Genomic DNA, 6,703 nt, shown 5'->3' on the forward strand with positions numbered 1-6,703 from the left:
ATATATATATATATATATATATATATATATATATACTGTATATATATATATATATATATATATATATATATATATATATATATATATATAGTATATATATATATATATATATACTGTATATATATATATATATATATGCGAATGGTACAAAAGGAGACCTGACTGATTGCAGTACTTGCAGAGGTATTACACTTACGTCAGTTTCCATGAAAATATATAGTATGCCTATTCTATAGACTAAAATGAAAGATTAATGAAAAGCTCAGAGATAAACAGGCAGGATTTATAAAAGATAGAGGTTGCACTGACCAAATTTTTATTTTAAGACATGTTGTACAGCAATGCGCAGAATATAGAAATACCCTTTTGATGGCATTTATGGACTATGAAAAAGCCTTTGATAGTGTGCACCAGCCAATTTTGTGGAGATTCCTGTGTTATTATGGAATTACTCTTAAATATGTAAATTTGGTTAAGTTTGTTCATGAGCATAGCAAGTGCAAAGTTAATGTTAATGGAGTCTTATCAAATGAATTTCCAGTGAACAGCGGAGCACTCCAAGAGAATGTGTTGTCACCTATGTTGTTTATCCCCCTCATGGATTTTGTAATGCGTAGAACAGTCAGAGATGGTGGAGAATGATTGGACTGGATTGGTGATAGGAATTTAGTAGACCTAGAGTATGCTGATGATGCTGTCCTTGTTAGCAGAACACCACAGGATTTGCAATGCTTGCTTACCAGATTGCATGAAATATCGCACGAGGTTGGGCTAAAGATAAATATAAGAAAGACAGAGATGATGGGAACGTAGTATGCAGGGAAAGATGAAATATTATTGGAAGGAGAAAGGATTAATAAGGTAGAATCATTTACATATTTAGGAACTATGATCTCAAATACAGGGTCTTTAGAGTTAGAGTTTAGTGGAAGATTGAAAAAAGCAAATCAGACAATGGCTAGGTTAAGTAAAATTTGGACATTAAATTGCCTGAAATTACATACAAAAATCAGACTATTTATCAGTTTAGTGAGATCCGTGTTACTCTATGGACATGAGTCATGATATAACAACGAAACAATCTCCAACATATTTAGTAGATTTGAGAACAAAGCCCTCAAAAGGATATTGGGAGTTAAATGGCAGGAGCGGATTAGAAATATAACTATAAGAGAGATTACTCGAGTGCCATATGTGGATGAGATCATGATAAGGGGTAGGGGGGCATGCTCTTCACACTCCCAAGAGAGATTAGTTCACCAAACGTTCAGCTGAGCTCCACAAAGCACTAGAAGAGTTGGAAGACCTAGGCCAACATGGCTGAGGACTATGAAGAGCGAAGTAGGAGATGATGAATGGAGACGTATTGATAGAGACGACTGGCGAAATCTAACCGAGGCCCCTTGCGTCAATTGGCGTAGGATATGCTGATGATGATGATGATGAAGTAACCATTTTATATAGTTATAATATGATTTATATATATATCATACCGGATCCAAAAACCCAATTATTCTCGAAAAGCCTCAAAACTTCCATACCATTAACGAGAAAAGAAGCACAACACAAAGTATTATAATGAATATTGAAAACTTTACTAAACATGGACCTAAAGTAACGATAAACAATGAAAATTTCTATTAATCCGCAGTTGCGAGAGTGACCCTCGTTCAAAGAATTAGTCAAAATCTGACTAAAATAAGCTCATTTCCTTTTGTGAATTACTAGCAGCAAAAAATCCCTGATTTGCGAGTAAGAAATACATACATTATATATCAATGCAGACATAAATAATCATACAATTTAATATGTATATTGCAGAGAAGCATCAAATGAACCACAAATTATTCTTTAAAAGTTTAGCATCATGGACATTAAAAAATATATTAAAAAATGTATGAATTCCGTTTTATACCAGAAAATACATAAGATTAAGTTACTAGGCTATTAGAATTATTTTATTATTATTTTCAAAAATTAAATTTCTATATTTTATAGTTTGATAGAGATAGCCGGCGACACTATTCTCAACAGGTGGGGTCGAGGGATTGTTGTGTGGCACCTAACAAGGTGGAGGGGTGTCTGAAGTGATAGATGCTTGGCGTTGATAGCGCAGCGGCCAACTAGTGTTGCTACAATTTCTATCCATGTCGATCCTAAAAGGATAGAACCACCTACAATAGTCTAGAGGATATATGGTCTGAACAGTTTGCTCCTCAAGTTTTTTTTTTTTTTCTTTTTAAACCGAATTTTTTTGCCTTCCCCAACACTTTCCCTTTGATATAACTTTATTCTGATATGCATGATGTTCTTATTTTCTTTTTTTAAATTCGTATTTTCAGTCGAAACCTCGTTTATAATTCTTCCTTTACCTATGCCACTGTCAGAGCTGTAGAATTTAAAAATATTCCGAAGTCCAATTTGAAGAATAAAAATCCCCAAAACCAAATCTATTTCTGTTTGACAATATGTAAAAATTGGTTGATAATTATAGAATAAAATTAAAACCATACGCTGTCGTCATAAGTATCAAGAAATGGATCAGTAAGGAGAGAGAGAGAGAGAGAGAGAGAGAGAGAGAGAGAGAGAGAGAGAGAGAGCGTACAACTTGGCTCGCCAAATACACATAAAACCTAATCTTTTTTTTTTTTTTTTTTTTTTTTTTTTTTGACAATCACGATATAAAGGAAGACACTTGTCGAACAGCACTTACTAGATGAGGAAAACCTTCCGTATAACTTCTATAAAGGCATGTATGATAACACTGGAAAACAAAGTTTATAATCCTTTATATATATATATATATATATATATATATATATATATATATATATATATATATATATATATATATATATATATATATACATATATATATACATATATATATATATATATATATATAATACAACCACAGCCATTTCTAGTCATTTTATTCACGTCCGAGTTTTGATCAGTTTTCATCGCCACGCTGGCCACTACAGATTGGTGATGGTGGGAGACTTTAGTCTGATTGTTCACAGCAAATCAAGCTAGCATGGGCAGACCTAACTAGTACTGCTTTGATGATCATTGCAATACACATACCCTTTCACTATGTTAAGATATCCTCATTTGTGTGTGTGTATATATAATGAAAGGAAATGTAGCAGTACAGCGTTTCACGAATAACCTGGTGGTAACATTGATTTATATACCAGCGAGTTTTACCCAACTTCCCGAGCCATCAGCTGACCCATCTGATATGATTTACTTCGAATGAATTCTGTCACTATATGAAAATCAACACAATGTCATGTTGATAAAATTAAATTTCAACATCACTTTGGGATTGAACCTTAGTTTCTGAAATTGAAAGGAAAGGTTGCTACCATTCATTTCAACAGGGGAACTAAAAGGGGTTTGAACCTAAGAGTCAGCTGCATTTAAAGATTTACCTGCGGGTACCACTGTCTTACTTGGCATTATGAGGTGGAAATTGATTTCCATTGAACACGAAATTGTGTTGATTTTCATCATATAATGACTCATTAAAGATAATTCTAATTAAATATTATTAATTGGGTTTGAGTCAGCTGGTGGGATCTGATTTTTGATAAAGCTCGCTAGTATTTAAGGCAGTGGTCTCACCAGGTAAATCTTTCAATACTGTTAGCAGTTAGGTTTCGACATCTTTTAATGTTACTGTTGACAAGACAGTTGGTAACATTATCTTTCACTTTATGAGACTTGGGCTAGATCCCAATGTGAGGTAGAAATTCATATCTATTGAACAATAAATTACGTTGATTTCGAGAAAGTGAAAAAATACACACAAAAGGTATTTGAAAAATGAAGAAACATTATTTAAAAAGACATTCCCAATTTATAGCAGGCATCAGTCAATTTGTGCCAACGATGTATAGAAACCGGCTTCAGAAAACAAATGCATACACATTCAAGATCATAATAAAAATTCTGTCGGCATTATAAAATGGCGGGGAAATGTACCAAAAAAAAAAAAAAAAAAAAAAAAAATAGAGTCGGCATTCGAAATTTTAGCAGGCTAACGCTAATCGAATTTAAGCGATGTACCTGATATGAGATCCGACCGCTCAAGTACCATTGAGAAAGCATTTACATATCAAGTTACTTATTTTCCATACAAACGAGATATAGAAGTGAGTGCATAGATGAGGAACACGTGCAAATATTCTTTAACAGTAGTAAAGTACGAATTCGATCATAACATCTGCTCGTCGTGGTTGATTTTAAAGCATTATCTTTTTTTTTTTATCAGGTCAGGTATTTAGTGACAAGAAGGAAAAGAAAAGCATGTAAGACAACTAAACCACATCCTTTAAAAACTACGCCAAACGTTGTACCTTTAAATATGATCATAATTCTCAAAAATAAAATTCGTTATAACTGACAGCTTGACTTCGGGTGTTTTCACTTTCCCAAGACTACGCTAATAAAATTCAACTTATCCGATTATCTTTTACTCCAACATGGTTCGAATTACCCATTGGAAGGCGATAACTTTCAACATATCATACCTGGAAAAAAATGAAAAATAAAACTTTATTTTCTGTCTTTATATTCTTTCCAAAGCTTTACATTGATAATTGGCATACGTATCTCTTTTTAGTGGATTTTTGTGATGTACTGAATCAGGGTAAACATTTTCTAAAAAATACAAAATATTTTTCATTTTGTGCTCTCTCTCTCTCTCTCTCTCTCTCTCTCTCTCTCTCTCTCTCTCTCTCTCTCTCTCTCTCTCTCTCTCTCTCTCCAAAAAGTAAAATATGGCAGTATTGAATCGAGAAAGGATTTTATCAAGTACCTTAAAAGGTGTCTCGAAAACGTTAAGAGTTCTATATCTTTCTCACTAAAAGGCTCTGGTAGACTTTAGATCGTACACAGCTCTATATCGATGTATTAATGAGCAACGGGGCCTCGAAAATCTCACTTGAGAGGATCATACTAGCAAAGCTTGAAGCAGTTAGGAAATGTTGGGCCCGTGTTTGGTGGCGGGGAGAGTTTTACTAAAAAAGAATTTAGCTTCATCAAGAGAAAGCTGTATTTGTGATATAATCATGAACTAAATAACGATATTTACACACACACACGTGAAGATTGTATCAATGGGGTATCGGGAACGAAACAAGAAACGTAAACCAATTCAAGGAAGCAGAACCAAAAAAATCTCCAAAATGCCTTACTAGATGCATTTAAAAGTGGACTTTTGTATATTTTGAAGTTGCCTGGAAAACACACCTCCTAAATTATAAATTTGGAATATTTCCAAAAATACTAAGTTTGAGGTCATCTTCAAGAAGTTCCGAAACACGTTCCTCTAATAAATGCTGTTGGTAGAAAACCGAAATTTGTTAATTAAAAAAATACAATCTTTATCACTTACATCTTGGACAAGACAAGTGATGAAAGTATCAAATCAGAACTATTCTCCCAATTTAGCTTTGGTCTCATTCTTGCTTTGCCAATCTCAAAATTAATTAAAGTTCAGTTTTCCTACAGTAACGTCCTTGATTTACCTCTTCTTTGAATAAGAATGTTGACAAAGATTGATTGATGTCTCACAGAGAGTCATCTTAATATCAAGCATAATCAAACTGGGTTTTAAAATGAGACAAGTCGCAACTTTTTTGTTCCTTTGCAATCAGTGTCATTCAATAACTAAGAGAGTAATGGAAGAGAAAAAAAGTATACGGATCAAATATTAATTCATCAATTACAGCACTAGGAATAAAGGTTAATCTAGACTTGTAAATAAAAAAAAAAATGCATTACTAAAAAGGAATAAATTAGCACCGATTGCCCAATTGAGTTCTCGCAACTTAAACGATGAAATGCCATACCGTTCAACCAAACGCATGTTGCATATACCAAGACCCGAAGAACAAACTTTGACATATGCTATTCTCATCGAAAGTGTCTATGGCAAAAATTACGACGAACCTTGTATAATTAGTGTAGTTTCAGATATTTTTGGTAGTAGATTGGTCAAGGCACCAGCCACCCGTTGAGATACTACCGCTGAGAATTATTGGGTCCTTTGACTAGCCAGATAGTACTACAGTGAATCCCTCTCTCTGTTTACGGCTCATTATCTATGTAATTGGGCGTATTATGAAGGGAGTAAAATGTTTTTGAGTAACTTTGAAAGGGTATGAGATTTATGATCGATAGTTAAATAAAAAAATTTACCGCATCAGCCGTTCGTTCTCTCTTTTAATGGAGAGCGTTCGAGCAGTAAGGGTTGTTAGTCATTTTTACATTCTCTCCAAGTTAAGATGAACTGATAATTATTGTCGGATTGTTTCTTGAATGCTTAATAGCATTTTAGACGGCATATTATCTTTCACTTGGAGAGAGAGAGAGAGAGAGAGAGAGAGAGAGAGAGAGAGAGAGAGAGAGAGAGAGAGAGAGAGAGAGAGAGAGAGAGAGAGAGAGTGCAAGCTTCTTGACTAGGCAAAACCCCCCTTGGCTAAGGCAGTCACGAAGGAGAAAGTGGAGGATTCAGAGATGGTGTAGAATGTAAAAGAGGAAAAAGGAGGGAAGAGAGAAGCCAGCAAAATATACATATATCTATTTCTTTTTGCCTCGCTTCAGGAATGGGAGGTTTGAGTAAATAGAACGAATAAACTGGAGTTAAGAAGAATTAGGTGATGATCAGGATATAAAATGTGGATAGGGGTTT

At 34.0% G+C, this 6,703-nt stretch overlaps 1 protein-coding gene across 1 annotated transcript in view; it reads right to left on the minus strand.

Annotated features, from left to right (window-relative positions):
* Positions 1 to 6,703, minus strand: part of Egfr (epidermal growth factor receptor) — a 633,396-nt gene that overhangs the window by 168,159 nt on the left and 458,534 nt on the right. The gene's annotated exons all lie outside the window — the stretch shown is intronic.

This window comes from Palaemon carinicauda, chromosome 40 (assembly GCF_036898095.1).
Source record: "Palaemon carinicauda isolate YSFRI2023 chromosome 40, ASM3689809v2, whole genome shotgun sequence".
Lineage (NCBI taxonomy): Eukaryota > Metazoa > Arthropoda > Malacostraca > Decapoda > Palaemonidae > Palaemon > Palaemon carinicauda.